Source organism: Gorilla gorilla, chromosome 8, assembly GCF_029281585.2.
Source record: "Gorilla gorilla gorilla isolate KB3781 chromosome 8, NHGRI_mGorGor1-v2.1_pri, whole genome shotgun sequence".
Lineage (NCBI taxonomy): Eukaryota > Metazoa > Chordata > Mammalia > Primates > Hominidae > Gorilla > Gorilla gorilla.
Genome location: NC_073232.2, coordinates 103,380,705 through 103,393,633, shown reverse-complemented (window position 1 = coordinate 103,393,633; position 12,929 = coordinate 103,380,705). Strand labels below are relative to the sequence as shown.

At 42.2% G+C, this 12,929-nt stretch overlaps 1 long non-coding RNA gene across 1 annotated transcript; it reads right to left on the bottom strand.

The window, feature by feature from the left end:
- Positions 1 to 4,560: 4,560 nt before the first annotated feature.
- Positions 4,561 to 12,638, bottom strand: LOC109028498 (uncharacterized). Its single transcript, XR_002007510.1, has 3 exons — positions 12,610 to 12,638; positions 6,404 to 6,459; positions 4,561 to 5,010 (listed from the first exon to the last, which is right to left on the bottom strand). It is a non-coding gene; the product is annotated as an uncharacterized lncRNA (long non-coding RNA).
- Between the last annotated feature and the right edge of the window lie 291 nt (positions 12,639 to 12,929).

Genomic DNA, 12,929 nt, shown 5'->3' with positions numbered 1-12,929 from the left:
AACAGCCATGAGAGTGATCCATGCTGGTAACAGCTCCTTCAGCCCCAGTCAAGCCTTCAGATGACACAGTCCTAGACAATATCTTAACTGAAACTGCATGAGAGACCCCGAGGCAGAGTCACCGAGTTAAACTATTCACAAATTCCTGACCCACAGAGGCTGTGAGATAATAAATGTTTGTTGTTTTAAATCCACAAAGCCATAAATTATAGAGTAATTTGCTGTGCAGCAATAGATAATGGAGTCCGCCTTGGAGAATATTTCACTGGTGGTGAAAATTTCATTCTATGAGTTATTTATGATGTATACCTTTATGTTGAATGGTCATTTTTTAAAAACCTAGTCTGCTTTCACAAGGAATAGTACTGATAAAATAAATATTCTTATTAGTTTATAATCTGAGCTGCTATAACTTGACCAGACATGTTCCTAGACAATTTAGTGGATACACTTAAATGTTCCCCCTACGGATTACTTGAGTAAACAAAGAGAAAGTGGGGTCCAGACTTATCAAACCACTTCATTGTAACAACAGAGTTAAAAGGATATTATGGGGGTTAAAATATGCATGCAAATTCTTTGACACCCTTCCCATTGAGAGGTGGGAGTCTCTGACCTCTCCCTGGGAATCTGAGCCAACCATAGTGACATGATTGTAATGAGTAGATGACTCTGTAGACAGCCCCAGCTGAGGTGTCAGTCAAGAGCCGGTATCAACAACCAGACACAGGAGTGAATACGCCTCCCAATGAGTTTTGCTCTCGGTCATCAAGTAACTTACTCCCCACTGTCAAGTCACCCCCAAGTTGTGACCCCATATATAATGGAGCAGAGACAAAGTATCCCCACTGTATTCTGTCCAAATTCTTGCCCCACAGAATCCAGGAACATAATAAAATGGTTGTCTTATGCCATTAAGTTTTGGGGTAGTTTGTTACATGGAATACCAACCTGAACAGATGTATGGAAACAACTTTTCTTCACCTTTCAGATTAGTTGAAAACAATACAGTTTAGAGACAAGAGCTAATTAGCAATTGAGTTAAGCTATGACCGTTAAAAAGACTTAACTTCTGGGCAAAATGTAAGGTTCAGTAGAAGGGTGGCAACATGAGAGCCCAAGTAGAGAGACATCCGTATGGTTTTTGCTCTGTTGTTGTTTTCTTTTGCAAATTGCATATCTCTGAGGAGAACATTGAAGAGCTCGTTAGGCAGCATAAATAGAGCTAGACACAGTAAGCATAAATTTTACCTTTGAGTTTTTCCCTCACTTAAAAAACGTTTGCAATTATAAAAAAATTCAAACAGAGAAATACAGAAAGTAATGAGACATCTAAGTTTTCCCCCTACTACCCAGAATTCACCCAAAGTTAATATTTTTGGACATTTTGTAGATTTTATTTATTTATTTATTTATTTATTTATTTTTGAGATAGGGTCTCACTCTGTTGCCCAGGCTGAAGTGCAGTGATGTTATTTTGGCTCACTGTAACCTCTGCCTCCTGGATTCAAGCAATCCTCCTGCCTCAGCCTCCCAAGTAGCTGGGATTACAAGCATGTGCCACCCCACCTGGCTAATTTTTGTATTTTTAGTAGAGATGGGGTTTCACCATGTTGGCCAGGCTGGTCTCGAACTCCTGGCCTCAAGTGATCCACCCGCCTCGGCCTCCCAAAGTGCTGGAATTCCAGGTGTCAGCCACTGCACCTGGCCAACATTTTTTACTTCATATCTTTTCTTAAGTAAGAAATAAGCTGCCAGATAACATTTAGAGTTTCCTCATCCTACCCAATTCCATTTTATCCCATCCCCAGAGGTAGCCACTATCCTGAAGTTAATGTTTCTCCCTTGCTTTCACCTTTTCATTACTTTAAGCATAAATAGTTCTGAGGCTGGGTGCAGTGGCTCACGCCTGTAATCCCAACAATTTGGGAGGCCGAGGCAGGTGGATTACTTGAGCCCAGGAATTCAAGACCAGCCTGGGCAACATGGCAAAAGCCTGTCTCTACAAAAAACACAAAAAAAATTAGCTGAGAGTGGTGGCATGCAACTGTAGTCCCAGCTACTCCAGAGGATGAGGTGGGAGGATCATTTGAGCCCGGGAGGTCAAGGCTGCAGTGAGCAATGATAGCACCACTGCACTCCAGCCTGAGTGACAGAGTAAGACACTTTCTCAAAAAAAGAAAAAAAAAAAGAAATAGTTCTGAAAGTTATAAAGTTACCTTATAATTGCATTTATTGAGAGCTAGTTTTAATGATTCTGTCATCATTCAATAAGTTGATTTGGTGAAGACAAGACAGACAAATGTTTGCTCTCTCACTTACTAATGGATTAAAACTTCTAGGATACGTGCTCTCCATCTAGTGGTAAAAACGGGATAACCCTAGGTGCACTAATGTCTGATGTAGAGGAATGAACACACACCAAGGGCCTTCTGTGGACAGGACACTCCTCTGGTGTCTGTGTGGGAGACACAAATGAAGAGAAGATAGACTCCGGCCCTCAGGGTGCTAAATCTATGGAACATTGACCACGTGGTCAACAACCACATGAGGGACACAGAGGCCTAGAGAGGTCAAAGAACTTGCTCCAGGTCCAACAACAAGTAATTGGCAGAGCCGCAAGCCAAACTCTTACCTTTCTGACTTCGAAGCCCATTCTCTAAACTGTGATGCTTGATAGTACTTTTAAACATTATTTTTATATTGAAACAAGTATAGATTTCTTGTGAAGCAGAATATAAATTTTCATGAATTGTAAGGATTTAAGAGAAGAGCTTTCAAATAAATTTGGCCTGTTTCTTGGATGGCTCTAAACACTCAAATCCAGGAGTTTCTGCCTTTAGAAGTCCTGGGGAGGAAAATGTTGAGAAGCGCTTCTTGGGGATGACCTTCTAGCATAGAGCAAGGGAAGGTTCAGAGTGGGAAGCATGGCACTTGAAAGAGCACTAGTAACAGTGATATTGAAAAATGTTAACACCTGGATCAGCTGGGCACTGACTAATAGAAAAGAGCATTGGCCAAATAGTCCAAACACTGAGCATAGCAAACAGCTTAGCTTTAACTATGCTTAGCATCTTCTTCCTGAAAAAAGAAGGCTGTATGTCCTAGGTAAGGAACAGGGACCTAAAGAAGGGTGAAGATTTAATAAACTATCCACTGGAAATTTCTTTCATGGGTTCCAAACCTGCTGTTCCTCTTCTATATTCCAGCCTTCATTAGTCTCCCAAATTAGAAACCTTAATGTCATCCTCGACTTAATTTCTCTATTGGACTAGAATCCAATCTTGATTTCTCCTCCTTACCTCATTGGTCCCCTGGTTGCACTTCGAGGGATAGAGAGAGAATTAAGTGTGCCTGAAGCAAAAAGACCAGAAATATGAGTCCACTGAAAAGGAAATTTTCTAGATGGAATAGCAGGTAGAATTAGTTGGGACATGGTTTGGGCAAAGAAGTGGTAAGAGCATAGTGAGTGAGGATGAGAACACACTCCTGCACACACTCAGTCAGTGAGGTCAGAGAGCACAGGAGGAAAGGTCAGGTTACGGAGGGCGTGGAAAGCCATCTGTGCAGCTTATGGTCTATTCTAAGGGCAGTTGGAAGCTGTTGGAAGATTTTAGGCAGAGGGGGAGGGGCATGTAGCAAGATATGATTCGTGTTTTCAAAACATTACTCTGACTGCAATAATGAATTCTAGGATAGCAAGACTGGAAGCAGCACCAGGAAATTTTACAGATGTAGAGAAGCAAGACAGTGCTAGTTTGGATGGGAGCAGTGGTGAAGATGGAGACAAGAGAAGATATTTTGAATATGATCATAGGTAGAATCCATAGGGAGCCCTCTGATATTATCTAGTTCAACTTCACCTTACAGATGAGAACTTTGGGGTTCAGAGAAGTAAAGAAATGTTGCGTCACCATCTATAGATGGCAGAGCTACCACTCTGATATGAACTCTTGATTTCCAGCCTAAAACACTTCCCGTTGTATCATACTACTTTATGTATTGTTTTGTGTGTGCTCGCTGTTATTCTTCTGCCAGATTATAAATTTTCTGAAAGCAGAGAAGTTGCCTTAAACGTGAGCAACTGATAAACTTTTTGCTTGCAAAGGCTATGGCCAAGGTACATTGTAGATGAAATGTAGACGTAGTCCTACAGTCCCAGGATCACTCAAACCCAGGCACATAGAGGAAGCTCACTGACATTTCTTTAATCAAAATGAAGTGTTGAATTATATACAAAGGTTCCAATCTATGGAAAACCAAATCCCATTGAGATTCAGACTCCAAGAAAAAGTTCAGATTCTTGCTTGAGTTATGAGAAGGGGAAATTCTAGAGGTAATCCACATTAGTTCTTTATGGAGGAGAAGATAATTGCCCTTGCAGAAACTGTCCCAACTGACCCCAAACTGGAGAGCATTTGGACACTCCCTTCCCTCAACTCAGGGAGTTTTACATGGGCTTAGTGGAGGGTCCACATACCCTTCTTCAAGACCTGGCAATAGAGACTCTGATGGAAAGGGCAAATGGATTACAAATAGCTCCAGGGAACTCTCTTTTCACTTCTGCCTCCAGATTGATAAAACAGCATTGGCTGAGCCATCATTTTGGGTGTTGTTTTTATCCAGAGGAATACGCAGAGCCAAGTAGAAGCCGAGGGGAAAGCAACCCTGGGGACTGGCTTCTCATACCTAGCTCTGGCTTAGGCCTCTGGCTAAAATAAAGGAAAATGGGAAAGAAACATCGAGTTTGTAAATGATTTGATCTGATTCACTAAGGTAAATGAGCAGAAAGGGATTAAGGATAAAACCAGATATAAATCATTATCAGGGATTAAGTCATAACTGGAAATAACAAGTGTTCATTTAACTCAGCCATTTCCAGTGTTATCTCATTCAGGAGTCCAAGCTTGACAGGAAACAACTGGAGAGAGGTACAGATTGGGTGCAGGTGAGGAAACCCTCTCCATCTGGGATAGTTGGCAGCATCAAACACAGCCATCTGGAAAATCTCTAATAAAAAGATGCCACTTGGTTTCAGAGAAAATGCCAAACATTTGTGTCTGTTATTAATCATGAAGTTATTGAAAATTAGCTTTGAGTAGCTTGGGTACTAATGATCAATGAATTAAAGGTCATTCCCTATATCTTATATTTGCCCTTTGTCTAGGTGTGTGCAGCGTTGGGTAAGGTCCTCCTTAGGACAGATCTATTTCCTTGTGCTTTCAGCCTCTCATTCTGTGTCCCTCTCCCTCTCTCTCTGGCACCTGTTGCTTTCTTGCTCCAATGAGGGTGTTTGGAACTCCTAACCAGGTTTGCCTACCGATCGATGTCCTATGTTCCTAGATTATTCCTTTACTCTTCATTGATTCCATAAATCCTCCCACTTCCTCAGCACACTGATCTCTGAACCCATTTGGAGGAAAACAATCTGATTGACCTTATTTATGCTATGAGTTGGGTGACTTACACATTAAGATACGCGTTTTTCAAATGGATAGATCTTAATGGTGGGACAATATGGGAACAAGGGCCACCCCTTGCACTTCTAATATTGTCATGTACTTTTTTTTTCATTGCCCTTATATAGTTTTTAATCACATAATTGTATAGTGAACTAGTTAATTTCTTTCTTTGAATTAGATGACAAGCTTAGGAGAATAAGGCCCATGACTGTGTGCATTTCTCAGCCCAAAGCCCCATGACTAGGCCAAAAAGGAGATGAGGGAATACTTCTTGTATGAATGAATGAACGACAAATGAATGAATTGAATTTTCAAGTACAGGTAAGACAAATCTTTTTCATATCTGCTCCAAAGCACAAAAACCAACCAAACAAATAAGACCCTGAAATCATGAAAATTGAAAGATTCTTGTAGGGAGCTAAACAATTGCTATTTTTTTTTTAAATCATAGCACTGTGTAGAGATTTCTTGAAATTAAAAAAGGAGGAGAGACTTCATTGGGGCTGAAGGTAGGTTCAAGGAAGCAAGGCCCAATTACTTAATACTCTTTGCTTTCAGGGCATCATTTTTCCTCAGATAAGAAAATAAATCAATATCATTCATTCCCACTTCCTTCCCCATTGCTCTGATGAGACAAATGATTTGGAAACAGAATCTCCATCCTGAGCCCTGTGTTTCCAGCTCCCCAACTGGCAATCCTGCCACCCACTCCTCCCACTCCTATCCCTTCCCCCATGCAGACCCTCTTTTTCTCTGGCTTCCTTGGTGATGAGATATGGGAGTGGGATGTTGTACGTAACATTTGCCAATTTAGCATGAGCTCAGCCTGTGCTGCAGAGGTGTCCTTGTTCTGCCTGGGTTTCTATGAAAAGGAGATAATTTAGGTAAAAGTGCCTGGTGCATAGTAGGAACTCTTAACGTGAGACTTCTTTTCCTCCTACCTTCTTAGTTCATTAAAACACTTCTGAACCACTGCTGCGCAGCAAGCATCTCTGGCCTAAAAAAGAGGTTAAAATGTTCGTAATTAATTAAACTGAAAGACAGTAAACTGGGATTAGAAATGTACATATGTCTATATGTGAAAAGGAGCTAAGAAATTGTAAGTGGCAGTAGCCTGTAATTCCCTAGAGTGGAGGACTCTGAAAGAGGGTGATTTATCTTTGAGCATCGCTCAGGTGCCTTTTTTATAGAGTCCTGCTGTTGCTATGGAAATCGCGTCTGTAGAAATGTGTGCAAATCTAGAATGGATTGCCAGTTGCATGAATAGGGAAGTGCGGGGAAGGGGCAGGCAGGCTGACACCTGTCAGTCTCCAGCACTGGTCCTGAAGAGAAAGAATTAGAATGTGATTGAGGAACATGGAGAGAGTGCTGTGGGGCAGGCACCACCATAGATAGCTCAGTGTCTGAGGGACTCCAAGACCATCTAGAATCTCCAATCTCCACTCTACCACTTAGGGTGACCATTATTATGTCTGTTATCTTAGTGTTTCTAATGGAATAATAGATAATAGCATCCCCTTTCACTGTCAGTGTTACCCTGGTTTAGTTGATAAACCGAATAGTCACACGATCATTACAGAATGTAGTTTCTCTCATAAAATGAAAAAAGCCAACTGGAAATGATCCTGTCACACCTTTGACGATATTTTATGCACAGGACTTAAGTCATTTATAAAGTTATTTTCCAGGTAAGAACTATGTCTCCCTTTCTCTGCACTTCTCCCACAGCTTCAGTTGAACAGCTATGCTTCACACCCACCCCCAAAAAGGAACAAATATCTTTTATCATCTCACAAGGAAAAACTAAAGTTGTACTCAGTCACGGAACTGGAGATCTGCTCGGCTCTCTCACTAGTGAAGTGACCAGCTCTTACATATCAGCCTTCCAGACTACATATTTCAAATTTGCACCACAAGGAATAAATAAATGACTGCCTATAGTGAACCCTATAAGGGTGGACCATTCAAAGTTTCTTGCTGTGAGCAACTTAAATAAAAAAGTGATGTGTTGAAAGCACACTGGAGACATACAGAATCCTTGGCAGGAGGCTGGAGAACAAGATTTAGACAGTGACAGGCAAAAAGTCGGCCTGGGCAGCCAGACCACAGCCAAGATCAATGTCACAGTTGTCCCATTCAGATACTGAATGCCTCTGCCGGTGGGCATTGAACCCCACTGGTCCACCATGGTGGGCACCGTGACCATGACTGCCCCACAGACTGGTTGGTGTTGCCACTTTTGCTGCCACTAACAGATGGATAATCCATGATTCCTCCTTCTTTGCCTAATTAGCTTCTAATTCTAAGCCCCAGATGTGTGCATCTGATGGGCCAAGCCTACTCTGGGTGCGTAGGCTCTAGTAGCAAGCAAAGCTGGAAGAGTGAATATCAGCACTTTTCGGCTTCTACAGAAGAAAGTGGTTTTTGTCTACAATCACAGGAAAGAATTTTTTTTTAATTATTCGTTTATTTATTTATTTATTTATTTATTTTAAGACAGGGTCTCGCTGTGTCACTCAGTCTGGAGTGCTGTGTCACAATCATAGCTCACTGCAACTTGGAACTCCTGGGCTTAAGCAATCCACCTGCCTCAGCTTCCCAAATAGCTGGGACTACAGGTACATATCACCATACCTGGCTATTTATTTTTATTTTTTATTTCTGTAGATACAGGGTCTTGCTATGCTGCCCAGGCTGGTCTCTAACTCCTGGCTTCAGGCAATCTTCCCACCTTAGCCTCTCAATGTATTGGGATTACAGGCATGAACCCCTGAGCCCAGCCAGAAAGAAATTCAAATGCTCCGCAGCCTAAATATATCTGCTACATGGGGAGATGATGAGAATTAAATCTGAGAATGTCAAGGACCTCTATATATAGTTTTTAGAAATAAGATCTCTTAATATCTATCGAAATCAATGTCAAATGTTTCAAAATAAGGCCTTAAAGCAGGAGTCTCTCAGATTTCTAGAAAGGGGAGATAATTTTTAATTGTCCATGGCTTTGGGTCTAATGCTAAAAGAGGAAAGGGAAAGGAGGAAGAAAGGCTACTACTTAAAATTCCTAGGGACAGGGAAGTTCACAGTCCCGGATGGAAGAAGGGGAACATCTGCCAATTTTGCACCATCATCTGCCAGAAATTCCAAGCAACCACAGAGAAAGGATGTAATGGAAGGATGGAAAGGTATTGAGCCAAGATCCAGAATTCTAATCACAGAGAGAAGGTAAGAATGTGGGCCATAGTAGAGGAGAAGAATTCCATGGTGAGCTGAGTGTAACAAGCGAGTGGTGTTCTCCAGAAATCTTGAGCACCTGGGTGGTTCATGCACCAGGCTGTTACTCAGAGACAGCCTTTAGGAAAGAGGGACACATGGATGATGATTTGAGCCAAAAAACACAGGAAGGGTCATCTAATTATGGGACAGGCCAGCTGTCAGGGCAAGAAAATTTGCCAGTGTGTCGCTTTGCCTGCAAGTTATAGAAACCCAATGCTAATTAGCTCAGGCAAAAAGAGAATTTATTGGAGGAATAAGGGGGTGCCTCATATAACTGCCAACAAAGTGGGGAAGGGGCAGCTCTGACCCAGTGATCAAATGTCCCCAGGGCTGTCTCTGTCGCTCATCTCTACTTCTCTCTGAAGAGCAGAGGCATCACTACCTTGAATCGGGACCAGCATTCAACCCATCGGGGAACAGGATTGTTCACAGGGCTAAAGTCTTATGTCCTGTGGCTTCTACCCCCAGAGGGGAGATGGTCCTCTTCTTTTAGTTCCAACTCTGTGGAAATAATCTAATGAGCCTGGCTTCCCCAGGTCAGATATCCCAGTTTAAGTTTCTGACCATTTAAAAAGGCAATTGCTAGTTGTAGGCAAATAGCTAACATTGTTACCTACTCCTGGGGTGATCGATTGTGGATAGAGAGGTGGGGTCCTGATCAATCCACCTTGGGTTCATTCTCCTCTGGATCTGTCAGACATGCATGTAACAGGCCGTGTAAAACAGACACAGCCCTGGAGCTTCATCTCCCTGAGTCCTTGCTGTTCTCAGAGAAGGAAAAGTCACTGCGAGCTTCAGTAGGTGTCTTTTACATCCAAGAATCTGGATAGGAATTGGAGCACAGGTTTTTTCCTGGGAGGAAACAGGTAGGCGCCCCAATATTATATACCCTGTTTTGCCATTCCTGATAATAAGGCAGTTGGCTTGAGAGAACAGTATTACCGGGAGCCCCTGAAGGGCCGGGACAATGCCTCATCACCGCTGGGTATATCCCAGGATGCTTGTGAGCAATCCACAATGGTGGGGTTGAAGGGGGCTTGTTACAAACTCAATCTTATAAAATGCTGGTGAGCACGGGCAAGTGCCCACTGTGCTGACCTGACAATGGGGAGGACTTGAGCTTAGGGAGGCCCTGTGGCAGGGACGACAGGCACCAAAGCCACCTAAGAGCCAAGGATGTTGGTTGTTGCTTGGAACTGTGAAAATGTAAAGGTAGCTTACCTTTCCTGCCTACTGGTCCCTCCTAGATAACACATCTAAGGCCACCCAATTCACATTTGAAAAGGAAAAATGTGGTCAGTCTCTGTTTACATCCCAAGCAACTGCCGTGAGGGATTCTTGATGGAACTGACTTAATCATACAGTTGTTTTGATATCACACAGACAACCACAGTTTTTAGTTTGGAAAAAATTTATGTGTGCATTGACCTGATGCCAGCTGATGGCAGCTTCATCTCCCGGCCTGGCTGGGCTTTGCTGAAACCAGACCCTAAAAAGTATACTTATGATATTAAACTTGTATTTCTTAGTGTTGGAAGAATTATCACTTTCTAAACAGAGCTGGATAATTGGAAAAGGACAGGGGGAAGCTCCTGAAAAACTGTAGTTGAGTTTATGCTTCACTGCTCATGAGAGCAGAGACTGGCATCCGCCTCCTAACTTATATGTGCCACTGAACATTTTATGTGAAGTTCTGTTTCAGGGACTCAATTAAATCTATGTTTCACCCAGCTCTCTCTATATGATAAGTCATGGTCGAACAGCCTTCTTCCATGGCAAAATAAAACTCCATGAGTGGATTCAACCATCATTTGCTACTTGAAAATGCCTCAGAGTCATCTTTTTCTATTTCTACTTTTACTTAAGTTTCTGTCTTTTTGGACACATTCTTAATTTTTTTAATTAAAACTCTATCCTTTTAGGGATATATGTCAACATATCAACTGCTTTGTCACATTCTTTGCTAACGCCAATGTCATCAGAATTTAAAAAGCTGAAGTGAGGAGTTACGTTTTGGAATGAAAGCCACGTGAGCAGTAAGGGCAGCCAGCCAGAACCTTCCGGGGAAGCGAATGAAAGCAGAACTGTGGTGGAAGAGTTTAAATCCCCTTTACAGTTCCCGTCATCCTCCCCCATTTCCCAGCCTCTAGGGCCGACTGGAACAAAGGTGGTGTCATATTCCCTGGGCACACTGCCTGCCACTGCACTTTTGTTTTTTCCTTTTTTTTTTTTTTTCTTTAGAGCAGTTTTAGGTTCACAGTAAAATTGAGAGGAAGGTACAGAGACTTCTTTCCTATATACTCCCTGCCCCAACACAGTCACAACCTCCCCCATGACCAGCACTCCCCACCAGAGCAGTGCATGTGTTACATCGGCACATCGTTATCATCCAAAGTCCACAGTTTACACTTGGGTTCATTCTTACTGTTGTCCATTCCACGGTTTGGACAAATATATGATAACATGTATCCTCCATTGTAATATTATACAGAATAGCTTCTTCCACTGCTGTTAAAATCCTCTCTGGTCTGCCTATTCAACCCTCTCTTCTGACCTCTGACCTCCATTGATGTTTTCATTGTCTCCACAGTTTTGCCTTTTCCAGAAGATTCTACAGTTGGAATCATGCAGTATGGACCCTTATTGGATTGGCTTCTTTCACTTAGTCATGCGCATTTAAGTTTCCCTGTGTCTTTTCATGACTTGAAATGATAGCTCATTTCCTGCCACCATACTTTTAGTGTAAGCACCAAGTTTTCATTCTTCCTGCCACCTTGACAAAGCATACATCTTAGAATCATTTCCTTGCCACCAACTTCCCCTGTGTGGGTGAGAGAAAATCAGATTACACACCAAAGTCTAAACATCGTGCTTCTCCACTGGTTTCCTGGTACCCAGTGTCCTCCTGGGCTTCGAGATTTCCTGTTTGAAAACCAAATGTGTTTGCCACCTTGTGGTCTGTATTTTTAAATTTGTTTTTAGCCAGATATTGTTATCAATAAATTCATTGCCTAGGGCCGTAAGTGTAAGTGTGTGCCATGTATTTGTCCTTGTTTAAGATTTCCATTCCGTTTAACAATGATGGTTAAAGTTACGAGGCTATTCGTATTGGACATTTGTACATCAGAAATACAGAAATGTCTCTCAAAACCCTGCATATCAGAATAGTTAGCAGCAGCATGGGGAAAAGTATCCAAGAAGCTATTTCATTTCCATGGCAGCCAGGACCCAGACGCGAAAGCTTTATAGATTAAAATCAATGCCTGAATTGCATTCAGAAAGCCTGAATTGCCTGTCAGACTTCAGGACCAGCGGCTCAATGTGATAAATGAGGTGGAGGGCTGCATCCAGGCAAGGGAGTGCGTGCCGCATTAGCCAGCACTTTGGACCCTTTTTCAAGGCAAATACCAAATGGGATGAATTACTGGGAAACAGCAAATGAATGTCAAGAATTTGAGATGTGGGGGTTATAATTTACTAATTACTGGGAAAAGATGAACACAAAGTCAATGTGTGAAAGAATGTGGTAGGGGGAAGGCTAGATCAGGGAGACAAAGAGAGTGAGCTGCACAGAAGGCTGCTCCTGTTTTCTGTTTTGATAAAAAGAGATGGATTTTAGAGGCATAGATACCTGGTTGAACTCCCAGCTTGGTCATTACCAGACCAAATTGTATTGTGTCATAAATTGTAATTAGCATGAAAAGATACATATATGAACACCAAGCCTCATACCTGGCACATAGTGGGCAGTCAATAAATGTTAAATCTGCCTTTTCCCAGATCCCATTCTATTCTTTTCTTATTTAGCAAGCAATCTCAGCACCGAGTCATAACGGACTTTGTACAATGATTCAGTGTTGGAGAATGAGCCTACCTTCCTCCCATGGCAGGTCACTGATATTCAAAGACAGTGAAGCAAAGATGCAGAATTGAGAAACTTGCAGAAATGCTGTCACAAAGACTGGGTTCACTATAAAACTGCATACATATTATGACGTTTTGATGCCTGTACAGATGTGTCACATGGCAAAATAATGGACCATGGTTTTATTCTCCAGTGCTCTTGCCTCTCTTTTGTGACACTAATGCATTCTCTGAGCCCAGTGGGAGCTAGGCAGAGTAGTCTATCAATCAGATGCTCCCAACAGGGCTACAGCTCTCAAGCAGCCAAGACAGGGACTTCCTAGGGTCTCC